General features: G+C 48.1%; 1 pseudogene; it reads right to left on the bottom strand.

Moving 5' to 3' along the window:
• Positions 1-1,259: 1,259 nt before the first annotated feature.
• The window catches only part of LOC139702161 (E3 ubiquitin-protein ligase RNF213-like), a 38,868-nt pseudogene continuing 22,006 nt past the window's right edge, over positions 1,260-18,121 (bottom strand).

Raw genomic sequence — 18,121 nt, forward strand, 5'->3', positions numbered from 1 at the left:
CACTAACCAACTGATATTAGTGCATGATAAATCTAAAGAGAAATTTGTAAAATAATTGAAGTTTGGAGCCAAGAAAATTGGAAGAGTGAAATTGGATGCCATAAAGAGTGCCACGGACAGGAAGCCACTGCCTTCCCATGCTAGCTACCAGGCTACCATTAGGAGACCAGATGGACTGAGCTGTTCACTGGGTCAGCATGAACTCGTTCCAGGGTCACTCTGTTGTGGTTCCCAGACTACAGGCCTGGAAATAGCTCTTTATCTCTAACACACAATAGAGAGAATGTAAAGCCTTCAAGTAATGTAGGTTAATTTCCTAGGAGTAAACTTAGCAAGTCTGCACCTGCAAATCTTTGCCTCTTAAATTTCACAACAGATGACTGGACATTTGGTGGAGTACCTAGGACTAGGGAACTCTGGCTGTGACTCAGTCTGGGGACTTTTACACATACACATGGCCTTAGCACTGCTTCCATAAACAAAGTGGATATCTAAAAGGGTCAAGGTCATGGCACAGGGTTTCAAAGCAGTTCTCTCCAGGCTTCTAGAATTTGCTTGTCCAGAGACAAATGGGTGAAGTGATGATCTGACAGAATTTGTATACACAAAGGAAAGTAACCTGTCCAATATGTAGGAGCTGACTAGGCTTGAAGGAGATAAATATTGGTCTCTGCTGGGCATCACTCTTCTTCCAATAGAGGTTTCCTCTTTCAGGGTTCATCCATACAGAAAACCAGGATGGCTGTAAAACAGTGAGAGGAGTGATCATTTATCTGGGATATTCCATACAATTCCACATGCATATTTGGGGTGGGCAACAGGCACACATATAGGGGTCTTATTTTTTTCCCTGTTGGAGAGTCCTGTGCCAGGAGATGCCAGCAAGGAACAGAATACATAGGTCCTGTCCCCATATATGTTAGGACCCTGAATGTGAGACCAGGAGGTACGTTGGAGTATGGTTCAAAAGACCTCTGCTAAACCAAGTCCTGTCTCTCCTGATAACCATTGTAGCATCTAGGGTGGACCCAGCAACAACAGTGGAGAAATGAGAAAGGATGGGGTGGGGGAAGTGAGGGGAAAGCAATAGATGACAATGACACAGACAGCCCATGGTTCTGAAGACTCAGATTTCACATCCAAGGATGGAACTGGGGAGAGCCAGGGCTAAGCCAAGTGCTTTCCCAGAACAGGAGCCCTTGCAGGAAGTGTCTTCCCCACAGTTACTCTCAGAAAGAAAGCAAAGCCAGTGGTTGCAGCTACATTTCAGGAGGGAAGAATGTGGAGAACTCAGCTACTGCTTCAGCAGTGGGTACCAGCAGTGGGTACAGAGCCTTCAGGGGTATTTTGGGGGAATCTTCTGCCAAGCCAACCTCATCCAACACCACCACAGACACGTACTTCTGCAGGTCCTTCCCCTGCTGGAAGCGAGCACACTGCTTAAAGGTGTTTATGATGCCCTGTGGGGTGCAGTGGGGGCTACACTGGAATGACACCAGGTGGACTTGCTTCAGGCTGCGGAAGAGAGTGGAGTGTGCGGCCTGGCCCTGCATGGCATCTGCCACTATGGTCTTGGTGAGAGATTTGGAGGTTCTGGGCTTTCCCACCAAGAGGGGTATCTTCAGCTCAATGCAGATGATCATCATGAAGACGTTCTCCTTCAGAGCCAAGTTCCTGGCTATGGTTTTCCTCAGAGGCACCCCACTCAGGAAAAGATCCTGTGCGTGTGTGATCTCGTCCAGGATGACCCTGTGTTGTCATATGGTTCTGGAAAATACCGGCAAATGGCTCTGCGGTAGGACTCCTTCTCCTTTAGGGAGGTGTGGTAACAGACCCCCACAGCCATCACCAGGGACCAGAGGACGGAGTCTCTCCTGAAATTATTTTTGCTGACACTGGTCTCACAGAGAAAGGTGTTTAGCTTCACCAAGAGCATCTCGCTGCGGCCATGAAACCATGTGAACACCTTCACACAGCGCTCCACATCCCGGAGGCTGACGAAACTGCACTCACTTTTAGTGTTCCTCATGAACCTCTGGGAGGCAGAGAGCACTTCCGTGATCACACGAGTCTCCTCCTTGTTGATCCTGACGTGGTCCACCAGTCTCTGAACAATCTGCTGGATGTAGAGCTTTTCAGCAGTGTCATTCAGTTGCCCAAAGTCCCACACCAGAGGAATCAGGCTCGGGGGCAGGGCATGGACACGGTACACCAGCTGCCTGAGGGGAATGGAGCCCAGCCTGTCTGCTGTTTCCTCTGCACTGACCCTGTACCCCAAACCAGCTGACTCCAAACGGCAGATGGTCTCCTGAGAGTGCTTCCTGTAAGGGTTGCAGGCAGCTATGATGTGCAAGCCTGAGCCCTCCTCCAGTGGCTGGCCATCCACGGTCTGGTCACACAAGACTTCCTTAATATAGCTTATGGCTTCTGTTGTGTTGGCTTCGTCAAAGAACAAGATAGTGTCCAACTGGTGTTGGTCCTTATTGGATAAGGCAGTTTTCTCAGCCTCCACGACTTTGGAGTGGATCATGGCTGCAATTGTTCCTCCATGAACCTTGACCAACTTCATGGTCTTAGCCTGGGCACCACAACGCCGCAGATCACTAAGGAATTTAATGAGCCTGGTTTTCCCGCAGCCTGTTTCTCCCATGATGATAACTGGGATCCCACAGCGGAACCGCATCTCAATGGCCAGAATCTTGAGCATGTTGTCTGTTGTAAGCTCATATGTTTCATCAGGGTCCAGGGCCCAAGAAATTCCTAATGGCTGGAAGAGTCTCAAGATTTTCTCGTGTCTGGGCAGGTTATCAAAGTCAACATTGAAGGGCACACCTTGAAGCAACAGCCTTATGTACAGTTCTTCTGTCATGACATCTTTCTTGATTATCTTCCCATTGAGATGGTTGATGGCATCAACGCTGCCATTCTCATTGGGCCGGAGATGGAAGCCTATGAATGTCATGGTCTCGTGGTCACCATTGAAGAACACATATGGGTGAGGCTCTGACTCCCACCTCCTCCGGAGAGTGAAGGGGGCGACCTCTTCTTCATCTTCACCATCTGTGGTGACCGTGTGCTTCCCAGGGCTCTGGTCAGAGGTATGAAGTGTTGGTGTGGCAAAGTCTCTTGCCATGAAGATCATGAAGGTGACCACAAAGTTCTTGAAGCCCCGTAGAGCATCTTCAGTACATCCTGGATTGCAGAATGGAGAAGCCTCACAGTCCTTGAGCTGACAGTTGAGGAACCGAGCAAAATTCCAGAGTTCTGACCAGGAGGGGTTGATGACCCCGCAGTATATGAGTAGGTGCTGGATGCATTCCCCTGGGGTACCTTCAACAGAGCCTTCTTGATAGTGAAATGTGTCTAGGTTTTCTTTTTGATGGAATCATTTTAAATATTGGTAAGGTCTTTGGAAAGTGGCACTTTGGAACTCTCTCTCATCCATTCCAGGCTCTATGACGCTCCTCTCAGGGCTCAGCTCCATGGCTATCACTTCACTGGGAGGTCTGCAGGTGACTTTGGGGAAGATATCAAGAAAACTGAACTGGGGGACATGTGGATTCTGCAAAGGAGAGACATAAGTAGAAGTTAGAACTTGATTTCCTGGCAGACACCTTCCATGCAGTCTACCCTGGATGGGACTTTATGAAAAAAAAAATCACTTGAATACATGTGGCTTTCTGCAGTCTATTGTTCACAGAGGCTGGCATCTGCACGTTAGGGTACTACAAAAGCTCAACTATGGCAGCTGTATTATGAACCAGGAAGCCATTTCCAATCCTGCGGCTCCATCTCTCCACTAAGCACAAACAGTGTGTGACAATAGAACTCCCACCAGCTAATGGGTTTCTATGAGCGAAGTGTCCCTGCCATGTTCACTGGCAGTGAACATAGGAGACAGTGTCTGTCAACAGAGGAATCTCCCATCACTCAGCATGGCTGGGACTCAACCCAGACACACAGCACCAATCTGACAGATCCAGACAAATCCAAGATGCTGCCAATCAACACAAGAGCATTCTCATTCCAGACATCATTGAATTCTAAGCCCAAGCATGCATTTCCCCTGACACTGTACATGCTGCTCCTCTAAGGCAAAAGTGGGAAACAACTAAGATGTGTCACCCCAAGCCACAGGCCACAGAATCAAAAGTGTACCATGACCACCTGCAAATGCCCTTGTACATACCTGCTTTGAAGACCTCCTTGACTGCACTAAATTTCTTTCTGTAATTTCAATGATATATAAATGGCACGGATTCCGAAGCCACATTTTCCCACTTGTATCCATTAGGTATTGTAAAATGAGGAGTTTGAAAAGAAAGACCCAAGTTCCAGACTGTACCTAAAGACAGAGAACCATGGGTTTAAAAATAAACAATTGCCAATCATCTCTCCCAACCCCCAGGACCCTCCTGTCTTGTTCCTTGAGAGAAGGGTATCGACCACAGGTAGGTGTAGAAAGAAGAGACTCTTCATACAGGGAGAAGCAGGTGGGGCCCTTGGAATTACACCTTCTGATGTGGCCATTTGGTTGCCATATGGGAACTTACCGAAGCAGTCACATCAAAGTGGAATATCATGGGCTTTTTCCCATACTGAGAATCCCAGAAAGACAGGAGGGAGCCCAGGACGTGGCCCTCATCCACCCGAGTGTCAGTCAACTGAACAATCTTTAAAGGGACCTTTTCACTGTTTAACTTCTTTTTCAGTTTTTCATGCAATCTCTTCACATAGAGAGATTTCCCTGTAATGTTAAAATAAGGAAATGAGATCCCAAGGCTATGGACCAAAAGGAAGAGAATCCAGAGAGATTAGAAATTACATCTCAGGCAAGAGCAGTGGCACCTGCGTGTAATCCCACCTACTTGGGAGGCTGTGGCAAGAGGATTGCAAGTTCAAGACCAGCGTCAGCAATTTACTGAGGCCCTAAACAACTTAGTGAGACCATGTCTCAAAATAAAAAATAAAAAAGTTTGGGGATGTGGCTCAGTGGTTGGGCACCCCTGGGGCAAATCCAGTTTAAAAATAATAAAAACAGTTACTTCTCTGTGTAAAATTCAAAAGTGATGCAAGGGAATATCAGAATAGAGCACAACTCCACCATGAAGCCAGAGTCCCCAGCTGTCACCCACTCAGCATCCTGGCATTCTCCATGATGACAGCAGTGGAAGTGTAATAATGTAAAAGCAGAGGTATGTCCCGAGCAGGGAGGGGAGGGCAGGTTTTGTCCTGACAGGGCACAGTGATGTTCATGGGATGAAATCAACAGAATGGAAGTCACCACTTCTTTCCAAGGACACATGTCAGTGACTGAAGGGAGGGTGCGAAGCACTCTTCTCCTGGAGCCAGAGCAGCTGTGCCTCCTCTGCTCACACTAATGCGACCCAGAAAAGGTCAAGGGTTTACACAAGAAAAAAGTGACCTGCAGAGAAGTCCATCCAAGGAGGAGCTGGGCTCCCAGGAACTGCAACCTGGGTGGAAAGGGGGCCCCTTCTAGAGGAAGTACTGACTGTAGGCAGTCAGACCCTCCTGAGACTCACTTTCCCACCTGCAGAGGGGTGTCATCTGAGGTGCCCACTGCTGCAGAGGCAGGGGTCATTGGGAAACCCTGAGAGACTGCCTGCCCACCCCAGTGTTCTCATTACCAACTCCGGCTCTCTCCGAGGCCACGATCCCCACACACATCTGGTCTCTGAACACAGCTGCTGCGGACAGGGTCTGTGCTGGGACCTGGTAGTGATGTGCCAGGTAGTCCTGGATGGCATGGAGGGGTGCCTGGGGGATGAGGTGGACTTTGTGCTGGCTGAAGGCTGAGGGCAGGTAGCAGCATTCCCGTGCCGCATCACAGACCAGCACCAGCTGGTAGTCCTCCCGGGGACACTGTGTGCACAGGCTGCGGAAGAGGGCCTCTGCCTGGCAGGCCACCTCATAGCTCAGCTGATCTGCGAACAGCAGGCTGTAGACCTTGTGCCCCTGGGAAACCGGGGCCAGGCAGCGATGCAGGAACAGGGCCACCTCCTCAAATGTGGTCCCCGGGGTACAGAGTAGCACCTCATCGAAGGTGGGCAGGGGCTGGCCTGGGGCCTGCATGTAGATGGCCAAGGTAGCCAACAACACCTCAGAGTGGCCACATAAGACCAGGTTGGGCTGGCCAGCCTGCAGGCCCAAGGGGAGTGACCGTTCCACAGGAGGCCTGCCCATCCTGGCCAGGCAAGCCAGACAATGGCCCAGGGCCTCCAGGTCCAGGCAGCCAGGCAGAAAGACACTCATGCTCTCCAGGGACTGTTCCATGATGGCCCTCAGCTTGGTCACCAGGCTGATCTCAGCAGATTGCAATGGAGGTAATTTTTCCATCATTGTCCTCACGTGGTGTCTGGGGGCCTCATTGAACCCCTCGGTGGCCCTTAAGACGTCAGCTGGGGTGCAGTTGTCTTTGATGAAGGACAGCATCATGAGGGCAGCTTTGCTGGGACTCTGCTTCCTGAGCTCGGTGCTCAGGAGGACCAGCTGCTCGGCCGTGTAGAAGTTGAGGTAAAAGTGCTCCCTGCGTTTTCTGCTCACCAGCTCCTTCCAGTCATCCAGGAAGTGCTCCATCTGCCTGCAGAGGGCTTCCAGGAGCTGGGTGACGTCCCCACTCTCTGCCAGTTGGCTTACCAACTCCAAGTGGAAGTCCATGCAGATGGAGATGCCATTCCCGGGGCAGCAGTAGACCTTGGCAGTCCAGGTCCGGAACAGCATGTTTCCTGCAGAGTACAGGTTCAGGAAGGCTTGTATGAGCCGCTGCACATGGCAGAATAACTGCGGGAAACAGGGGCATGAGGCAGAAGTCACAGTGAGCTAGTGAAGAAGGACGTGCCAATCTAGACACACATGGGTTCTAAGTCAAGGGGCTTGGGTTCACTCCTCCCACAGGGTCACTGGGAAACACAAAAAGCCTAGGGAGAGGGCAGCCACCTTCAGGAAGAGATCAGGTTGCAGATAAGAATGTTGATGTGGGCTGGACTGTGCTCAGTGGTAGAGCACTTACTTAGTATGTGCCAGGACCTGGCTCTATGGCTGCACTGGAGGAAAAAATGTCAATTGTGAAGTACAAACAAACTGTAAGGAAAGAACCTATAACAGGAGATATCTATATGTATATGTATATCTATATCTATCTATCTATATCTATATCTATCTATCTATATATATATATATATATATATATATATATATATATAGAGAGAGAGAGAGAGAGAGAGAGAGAGAGAGAGAGAGAGAGAGAGAGATTTTTACAAAAACCAACAACCTGTGTCAACAATTATTTCAGGTTTTTTTTTTTTTTTGGTACTAGGGATTGAACTCAGGGTGTTCTACCATTGAGCTATGTCCACAGCCCTTTTTTATTTTAAGACAGAATCTCACTAGGTTGCTGAGGCTGGCCTCTAACTTGCAATCTTCCTGACTCCCTCCTGAGTCACTGCTGTTACAGGCATGTGCCACCACACCTGGCTTGATTACTTTAGTTTTGAAGAAGAGTGCCCATTAGAATCTTGACGTGTTTGACTTTACCAATTTACAGAGTAAACAAAGACATTTGTGCTTCCTTTTAAGATCTATCTACTTGGTCACCTCCTGCTAAATGCAGCTGATTAACCACCAATGGTGACAGAACCTTCTGAAGTTCTTAAGGAGGAGCTGATGCCTCCAAGGCCTGTCCCACCTCAGATGTGGCTCCAGGCAAGGTGCACCCTGCAGACCCACAAGCTCCACTCTCTGGAGCCAGTCTGTCCACCGGAGGCCAACCCCTGCCCCTTCCCCTTTGCAAGCAGCAGGGCAGTGAGTATGCCCAGCCTGAGGCAACAGGGCATCTGCTCACCTCAGAAAACCTCTCCACTTCCATACTCTTGTGGTCTTTCTTGCCAGACATCAGCATCAGCTTGTTTAAAAGATCCCTCAGCTCTTCCAAAGTGTAAGAGCGATCTGGCTCCAGGTCACTGTGACCCCCAGGGAGGATCAGGCTCAGGATGGCATCTGGGGAGATCTGGGAGGCACAACATGTTTAAAGGCCATTTTCTGGTGGCTGAAACCCTGACTCTGCAGCAGGCCAACGCATGCCACCAACACTGCACCTGGAATCTGGGAGAGCTCACCTTCTGGTCACCTGTGGATGCCCTGATCTCATAGATGCCTCTGCTGTTGATTGCTGTGGCCAGGGACAGGGACGAGAGCTCAATGGATCCGTGGCTTTCCTTCACTGTCTTCAGCCACTCCAAGTTCCTGGCAGAATCTCGCTGTTGGGATAAAAGCAGAGAACATGGACCAGGGTTCGAATGACTATCTTCCTGGATGTCCTCCTCCTGCCTCTGCCCTTGCTGGGCAAACTCCAGCCACTCTCCTCCAGGGCTCTGGGTGTAGCTGCTCATCCAGTGCCTGAGGCTGTCTCAGGTGCCTCTGACTGGTCCTCAGGACCCTGCCTGGTCCCCAAGGACCCTGGCCACTCAGTGTAGCTGCACTGGTGCCTGGTTCCTAGCTGACACTTGGAGTGCACGTGGCCTGCACTTATGGATGATTGGGTGGATGGCCACAGGCCACACTCCCAAGTGAAATGCCACCATCCTGTTAGGTTCCCAGAATAAAGGCCCTCTGAGGAGAGATGCTTGACTGAACAGGAGCCCTAAAATCTTAATGTCCTGCCATGGTCCCTGAGCATGACCCGAAGAACTTGAAAAATTGCAACAGAACGTCAGCTTCTAGCAGAAAAATGAAACTGCAAATTGCTCTCTCTGTCCATCTCCCCACCCTCCAACCACACACAGGATTGTCCCAAGGCTGATGCAGGCTTCTGGACATCTCTTCTCGTTGGGCAAGTTATGAGTGTACGTTTACTCAGATGCTGGTACAGGCAGTTAACTTAAGTGTTTTTTTTTTTCTGATAAAAAAATCAATATTAATTGTGAAAAATACTCAAAAGTAACCAAACAAATGGAAAATTACTACCATTCAGAGAAAACTGCTGCACACCCTTTTGCACACTTCCTACCATGCTCTTTCCACACTTGTCCTGTAGGGTGGAGACTGCTCTTGACATGCAATTCTGTAGCTCCCGTTCCAACCCAAGACAAAGAAAGCATTTCCATATGTGAAGAAAAGCTGGTTTTAAACATCAGTTTAAATGGCTGCCTCCATGCCTCCATGCCCATGTGCCCTCCAAGCACAGCTGCTCCCCAGGGCTGCAGGACCTCCATGCCTTGGAACCGGGAACAAGACTCACCAATTTACGGGGCAGATGGGGGTCGTTTTGCAGAGCCTTCCAGAGTTCTCTCAACTGTTCCATGAACTCGCTGAAGCCTGCCTTCTGGTCCAGCTTATACAGCAGGGACGCATAGCCCTGCACAGCATCATGGAAGCAGGCCACCCGGTCCACGTCAATGTCACTCTCTCCAGCTGAGATGGAGGCCAGGTCCACAAACACCTGGAGCTCGGTGATGCCTGGGGCAGAGGACAGGTCAGCACAGGACCACTCCAGGATTCTGCACAAGTCTCACCTGGAGCATGATCCTTCGTGAAGCCATCAACAGACACTAAGTAAACACCTAGGATGTGTGATACTTCCTGCCTTCAGTTAGGACACCAGGGAACCTTTTCTTTTGCAGCATATGATGACACCACTGACCAACATCTAACCTTTACCAAACAATGTCTCAGGCACTGTTCTAGGCTTGTGTGTAACTTATTTCCTTTAATCCACAAACATCATCACTTAAACAATTCAGATTCAGTTGGTTAATAATATGTGGACAATTACTTATTTAAAAAACTGAGATAATTCCCCCAGGGTTAATTACTAATCAAAGAATGTACATCAAAGCAGACTCAGGAGTACAAGGTGGAAGCAGCATAGCTCTGGATGAGAGCTGGAGCCAGCACAGCCTTAGTGGCAGCAGGAGGTGGTCTTCTAGGCCTCTGCCCCTGCTCCACCTCTTTGAACTTTCTTTCTTACCTCTCCTCCCCTGCCTCTATCTAGTCCACACAACCATGCAGGCTGCCTAGCGCTAGGCTGGAAGAGAAATGCACATTTTCTACAAGCTTAGAGCAGCAATGCCCCCCTGCCTGCAGGAGCTTACCTAGGCCTCTGGCAGAATGAGTTAGAAGGAGCAAAGGAAATCCAGATGCTTACGAACACAGATGGAGAGAGCAGCAAAGTAAACAGTTTTAACCAGAACCCTGAGAAGCCATCCTGATGCAGACTCCACTGTGAGCCTGGAAGCAGACACTATCCCCCACTTAAAGCACACACACAGGAATGAGTCAGAGTGCCCTCAAGCTCAGGAACCCCACTTGGCAAACAACTGAAGTCAAGTGCCCCCCATACCTCCCAGGGCCTCGTGCAGCCAGCTGACCAGCTCCTTCTGCAGGGCCAGCTCCTCCAGACACTGGCAGCAGGGCTCGCTGATGTCCTGCAGCAGCTTCTTAGCCCAGATATGCTGTGGGCTGATCTGGTCCAGTGTCTCAAGGAGGGTGGCCTCGAAGTCATCAATCTGCAAGATGAAGCTCTGCTGTGGGCTGCATCAGAGACTACCCATGCCTGGCCCGCCCCCACATGCCTGGACCAGCAGCTGCTATGGCAACAGCATGACACTCTCTTGCACCAAGGATAGCATAACCTCCACAGCCCTCCTTGCTGGGCAGCAGTAGCTACTGTCACCGGTACCCAAGGTCCTATGGGGAAGCTTACTTGGACTTTGAAACCTGCTCCTCACAATAGCCCTGCCAGGTCCATGTCGTTGGCTTCTCTGTTTTTGGGAGTTACTCACAGATGTACCGAAGGGTTCAAGTTTAGGTATGGACACTTCCATACTCTGTGCTAAATTCTAAGCATTATCACACCTGTCTCTAATGAAAAATGGGCTACACATGTCTTAGAAACCTGAGGCTAAGAAATAGGAAGAAGAGACTCAGGCCTGAGTTACAACAGGAACAAGGTACCATTTGGCATTTCCACCAGAACTAGGGAGAGGTACCTGGACAGCTGACAAAATATTTCCTTTTGTGCTTTTACAATCTAAAGAGATGAGATTCCTTTAGAAAAGGGATGGTTTCTCTATCCCGAATTTTGGGTTTTCATATCAACTCAAGAAAATTTACTAGCTAAGGAACAGTCACACTGTCTCAAGCAAAGGTAAAAACCCAGGGCTTGGAATATTCCAGACTTAGTGCAACCTAGATGAGAGTCCTTGAAGGGTGCTGCCACACTGACCTTCCCAGAAGCCCTGGGGCTTCCAAGGAGTCTGAGGTAGGCCCCTACCTCTCAGGAGTCCCCAGAAAATAACTTACAAAGTTTATTAAAGTGTAAATAACACTGAAGTCACCGATCAATCCAAAATTGTTTTTGACTTGCAAGATGACCTTGGCCGAGCTGATTGCCTGGTGCAGGCTATGGTACTCCTTGATCTGTTCAACACGCTCTGAGATCCAGCCCCTCTGGGCCTGGGGGTCTACTTTACACATGATCTGGAGGTCGAAAGTCAGGTCATTGTATTTATCTACAAAGTCCTTGAAGATGACATTGATTTCTCCAATGGTGACCTCTCCTGACTTCAGATCCTGATACAATTTCATGAACTTTTGGTAACAAGGCGAGTACAAGTACTCATAGGCCTCTATAAGCACAAGGGTTCGTCTTTCAGATTCTCCTTGGGGATAGCTTAATGACTCTGCAGCTTCTTCCCAGAAGATCTGGAAGATGTGGCTGTCCATCAGCGAGTCTATCCTTGCAGCCATTTCCTGGACCTCACAGTCTAGGTTGTAGTGCGTCATCTGCTTGCAGGCTGAGGATGCCGGCTGGCTCACCCTCATGGCTTCATTCAGTCTTTTGTGGTTCAGATCTTCTGAGTGTCTTGCTTCAATCTCTCCAAAGTCCACTTGGGAAACCATAGGAAATATGGAAGTTAAACTGCTAGTCATCTTATTTTACTTTCGTAGAATTTCTAATCATTTCTTTAAGAAAACCATTTCTTTAAGCGAATATCATTGCTGGGATTTTTGTTTCAGTAAGAATTCATCCCTCCTCCCCTCCATCTTGCCTTGGGCTTGCTCATCAGTTTTAATAATTAAAAATAGACTGTAAGCTCTTGTATGGAGGGGACAGTTGGAAACACACATTTATCCCCCCCCCCCCAAATCCCACTCCAGTGGCAGATTAGAAATTACTTTTGAAAGATCAGAATCAGCAGGAACGAGGAGAGTAGAAAAGGAGCCCGATAGCAATACAAGCTGGGAAGTGGAAAGACAGCCACACCAGTGGCAAAAGACACTTGGGGCCTGAGAATACGGAACCTTAGGCCACAGCAGACATAAGCTCAGCCAGGCCTAGCTCCCTAGACTGGGAGAGGCAGAGAGGGAACTGGAATTGGGTTCCAAGTCTGTTTAAGAAGCAGTTGGTGAGAGTCCACTTCCAACATGGAGGCAGATGGGGGCTGCTCTCTACCTGGCAAGGGGCAGAAAGGACCACCTGCAGGGCTCTTAGGCCTGGAGGCTACTTCTAAACACACACCTGTCTTGGGCAGCTCCAGAGGACAGGGATTATTCAATCTAAGAACCAAGAGGACGACATAGCCACCAAGGCAGGAAAGCAGAAGTAAAGCAGAGACTCCTCCTCCTCCTCTCCCTCTTGGCTCCAGAAACCTGGCTGCAGGCAGGGGCTGCAAATATGATCAGCCCTCAAGAGAAGCCCTCAAGGACCAGGTCAATTTAGGGGCAGCCACAGAACCCCAAGGGCCTTGGCCCAGAAGCACTCAACCTATCAATCCATTTGTGGAGACTGCCTTCATAGACACAGACAAACAAAAATCTCCAACTAGAATAGGAAAAGCTTTAAAGCGGGAAGTAGATACCAAAAACCTCAACAGGGCTGGTGTAGCTCAGTGGCAGAGTGCTTACCTGGCAAGCACAGAGCCTAGGTTTGGGCTGGGATTGTAGCTCACTGGTGACTGCTTGCTTAGCACATGTGAGGCACTGGGTTTGATCCTCAGCACCACGTAAAAAAAAGAAAAGGAAAGCCTTCGTTCTATCCCAAGCATACAAAAAAGAAAAGAAAAGAAAGAAAGAAAAACAAACTAACAGAAAAAAGCAACTTGGATGAAACTGGAAAATATGCAAGGAAAAGAAAAAGAAAACCTTTAAAAATACCAATAATCTCTGAAATAAAACATACTGTAATCATGAACCATGAGAACAGCATAGTACATAAATGGACAGATCTTTCAAGGAAAAAGGGAGTGCCTTTAAATTCAGTGTATGCGGGAGCTGACATGAAAAGTTAATGTCCAGACTGCAGGAGGAGGTTAGGAGGCTTAGGAAGCGAAGCCCAAGCAGGAGAGATATCATGGGAGTCAGGCAACCATGCCAGGAGGCCCAGAAGCTGTTGATGTGCACCCTGCAAGAGGGAAAGCACAATGAACCAATTCAGGAGAACGCCCTAGAGCTCTAAGACTAAATCTCCGGCTGAGACCTGTCAGTGCCCCATCTTAGAGATGGAAAAGAGACCCAAGGCCAGGCACAGATTAATGTCAACCTCAGAACACGAGGGCCACACAGCTCTCAAGAGCATCCAGAGAAGGACAACAAGCTCCATACAGAGACTCAGTAGTGACGCTGCATCTGATGTCCCAATGCAGCACTCAGGCAGCACTCTGAAGGAAACTCTGCCCCTGGCCCAATGATCAACCTACATCAGGGGCACAGTTCTGTATCTGGCCTCCTATGTCCCCGTCCCAGCAAGCAGTAGATGCCACTCTCTGTCAAACAGGAGTCAAGCACAGGCCAGAGCCAAGGAAACCTGGGAGACGAGGGGAGATTGAGGGCCACCTCCCCACTAGGGGAAATAAGCCCTCTGTCCTGGGAGACTCTTCAGAGACATCCACTCAGATAGCTGGTACAGTTTTGGGTTGAATTTGAAATAAACACAATGAAAAAGGGGAAAAGGAAGTACCAAGGCAAGAAATGCAATTCCACCAGCTACAGAAACTTTGTGCCAGAATCGTGGAGTGGCCATGGTCCACCACACGGCTTGCCTGTGAATCCTGTGTTCACACCATGGTGAAGGCCCTACCCTGAAGAAGGTACCAGTAACTCAGGACACCACTGGGAGTGACAAAGCAGCAAGCAGCCTCATGTTCAGGGCACAGACTGGAGAAAGATCTACACCTCCCCTCCTTGGGAAGCCAGCATAGGACACTGACACTGGGAAATCAGGGACATTGAAGGGTATGGAGGCACACAAACAAGAATGTACAAGGGAAGGTGTTTCCCCAGGCAAACACATTGAAAACTGGGTCAAGAATGTTTTTTTAAAAGCTTCTCCCTGAAAAAAAGGCCCCACTATTTGTGGCCTGCTTCGTCCCTGTGACAGCTCTCAAGGGTGTCCAGCGTGACTGCGGGAGCAGTACCTTGGACGAGGTGCTTCACTTTCCCACACAGCCTCAGGAGGCTGTCCACCTGTCTCTTCTCTCTCTTCAGAAACACGACTTCATCCATCCTCCAGTTCAGTGTCTCTTCCATGTCACAATTTTTCTCTTGGAATGAAGAACTTTCTGTCTCTGGAAAACAATGACAAAGTTTGTTTGTTTCCTTTGGCTAAAGGAAACAAACTTCACGGCATCCCTTTCTCTCCCTGGGAGTGCCCCACAGTCACCACCAGAAGCACAAGAAGCCCTCCACTTGGTGGCATAGAGGAGGACAGCCAGCACACATGTGAACACAGTCTTCTTACCAGCCTGGCCACAGCTCACCTAACTGCCACAGGTCCAGAAACTGACTTTTGTGCTTCAGGATCAGCTCCAAACGTCTGAACAATATGGGCCCATCCAGGATGTCACCAGTAACCTTCATGAAGACAGAGCTGGCGGCAGCCATCAACCTCTTGGCGTCCTCTGTGATGTTGGCTAACAGCTTCTCCTCCATTCCTAATCAGGTAAGGAGAGCAGTGAGTCCCTGCCCCTCCCACCTCTTTGCAGCTAGAACCTCACACCAGCCCCATGCCCACAGGGTGCCTGCAGCAGTCAGTGGTGTTTCCAGATGTGCTGACGCCCCACTCAGCTATGCCTATACCTGTGAGGTTAAAGTTTTACCCTAGTGCATCTCCTGACTGAGAGGAGGAGACCCTTCCAATGGACAGAATCAGCCAGGAGAACCACAGTGCTCAGGGTTGAAGGCCTGAGCCCACGTTACAGTGAACATAGTTCTTGGACTACACATGATATCTTTTGAAATTCACCTGTCCTGAGAAACCCTGCAGTAGTACAAAAATAAACTGCAACAGGACAAGCTCACATCAGAGGCCACTAGATGGGTGCAGGGAAGCATCTGCACAGCACCCAGGAAAAAGGCAGATCCATGCTGCAGCTTCATGCTCTGCCTATCTTGTCTGTGGATCAAAACCTGGAACATGAGCTTTTGGAGCGACTAGAGGATGATATTTTAAAACATGACTATTTTAACTGCCAGATTATTTATCTCACAGTAATATGAGGCTCGTATAGTATTATAAGAAGACAAAGTTTATCTTTACCATTAAAAACAAAGATAGCAGGGGGCTGGGGTGCATCTTGGTGGTAGTGTGCTAGGCTAGCAAGCACGAGACCCTGGTTCATCCCCAGCATCACACACACACACAGTGCAGCTGAGATGACCTTCAGTGGGAGAATTAACCAACCCAAGAACATCCAGACAAGGGGACTTTGCTCAGTGATAAAAGGAACAGAGCCATGAACCAGGAAAAGACAAGGAGGAGCCTTAACTGCGTGCTGCCGAGTATGCAGAGTGTAATACAGTGTACTCTTCCCCAGCAGGCTGCTGTGGCCCGTTCAGGACCACACACTACTCCTGCCTATGTCCTGGTGTAGAACAGAGCAGCTGGTTTGGCTGAGACAATCATTGGCCCTGGGTTTTTATTGCCACACCCAGTGCTTTCCCACTACAGGATCTGAATCTAGCAATTTACACATAAACCTGCACCATCATTTCCAGGGCAATGCATGACACTTGGGAAGATGATGGCTGAAGAGTCACTTCATGTTTTGTTAGTTATCAATATTGGTCTCAAAATGTGAGCTTCACAGGGAGGCAAGCTGGGCTTGGACTTGATTTCTAATCATTTGTTATCTTGGAGACAGTAAGTCTTCAACACCCTGGGTAAGCAACGTGTCCTGGGCACTTCTATTCTCTCATCTGGAAATCAAGGGGCTTGGGGACTTTAAGAGGGGCTGCTTCAAGTGTGTCCCCCCAGGAGCACATGTCCAGCAGGCATTCAGCAGACTCTGGTTCTGCTGTTAGATGTTCTTAATTACACCAGATGCCTAGCACCTGCCTGGGCACCTCTGTCCATCCTGCCTTTACCAAATCTCAGCACATGCAGGCTGAGGATCAGGTCAAGTACCTTGCCCTGTTCTGCCTGAGGAAGGACAGCAACCCCAACCAGCCGTATACGCACTGTACAACTTGAAGAGCTGCTTCACATCTGGCCCCGTGAGCAGATGTTCAAGAATCTCATCCAGGCCTTCCATGGCCACTCTGTTGTTCCTGGGCCAGGACTTGGTGATCATAGCAGACATGAGGCTGCCAAATTTCTGCAAATCATGACAAGAGACTCCCTCCAGGACACTAGTCTGAGACTAAAAGAAAATGAATTGAAAAGAGAGGACTTTAGAAGATTTTACTGATTTGTTTTTTAATGACACAAGTTAGCACCCAAGAGCATTTCAGAAATCTACTGAAGCTAGTTTTATAGTGCCTCAAAAAAATAATAATACAGAAGAGAGGTTGGGCTACCCCCTAGTAAGTGGGGAGCTTAGCCTATTGGATTCTCTGGATTTCATCCCCAGTACTGCAAAAAGAAAAGAAAGAAAAAACATAAAATGCTTAAAATTTCCTAGAGTGATTCCATTTCCTTGTGGCCTGGCTTCTTATGTGAGGTGCCAGAGATTTGAAGATGCTTGCACACGCATGAACACACCCCCACAACCCCAAGTCATACACCATCTCAGCTCACTGACAACATCTGCATTTCTCTTAGACTTGCCTGTCATTAAAAATACCAAAAACAAGATGAGGAAAACTTTTAAAACTAGAGAGCAACATTTTAAAACATGACTATTTTAAATGTATCATGTATCATTTTTACTATATCATGTATTTTATGTCCTGAGCTGTGATTCTCATAAAGACTACCCTCAAGCACCATAGACAATCCAATTCTCCTTCTGATGCTTCACCAAGAAACAAAATGCATTTCTTCTTTGGGTTCACAATTTTGCAAAAAAATGTTCAGTAGTCAGAAAAAAACACAGGGTAAACTAACAACAAGATACTTTTTTGACATGAAAGGATAGAAAAATCATTAACTAGCCACACATAAAAAGTTATGAAGCAGATTTATCCCATGTATAAAAAGGATGTTTTAAAATAAAAAATCAGTTAATAAGCTGGGTGTGGTGGCACATGCTTATAATCCCAGCAACTTGTGAGGCTGAGGCAGGAGGATCACAGGTTGGAGACCTGATTCAACAACTTAGTGAGCTCTGTCTCAAAATGAAAAATAAAAAGGGCTGGGATAAAGAGATAAAGTACACATAGGTTTAATCTCCAGTACCACATACACACACAAAAATGTTAACACATCCTACCAGTAGAACAAAATAATAGCCATTTTAATACACACAGAATAAGTATCAGACAAAACTCCAAGAACAACACAGGATGGCCAATTTCACCACTTTCACAGTCCCAGAGTTGCTATCCAGGGTAATTATGTTGGAAAATGAAAAAAAAAAAAGGTGTTGGGATTGAAAAGGAAGTACTATCCTCGTAGGAAGATAACACAGTCATCTTATATAGAAAACTCAAAGAAGACGCACTCTCCCATGTATGCCCCACTAGAGTCATCAAACAAGCCTGAAAAGTTGCAGGACACGGAGATGAGGTACAGCCCTATTTCCATATGCTAGTGATGAACAATCCAACAACAGAATTGAGAAAATAATTTGTTACAATAGCAAAGGAATAAAGCACTTATGAGTAAACTTCACAAAAGAAATGCAAACCTTACATTTAAAAACTGCAAACCTTTCAGTTAACTCAC

Source organism: Marmota flaviventris, chromosome 16 (assembly GCF_047511675.1).
Source record: "Marmota flaviventris isolate mMarFla1 chromosome 16, mMarFla1.hap1, whole genome shotgun sequence".
Classification (NCBI taxonomy): Eukaryota; Metazoa; Chordata; class Mammalia; order Rodentia; family Sciuridae; genus Marmota; species Marmota flaviventris.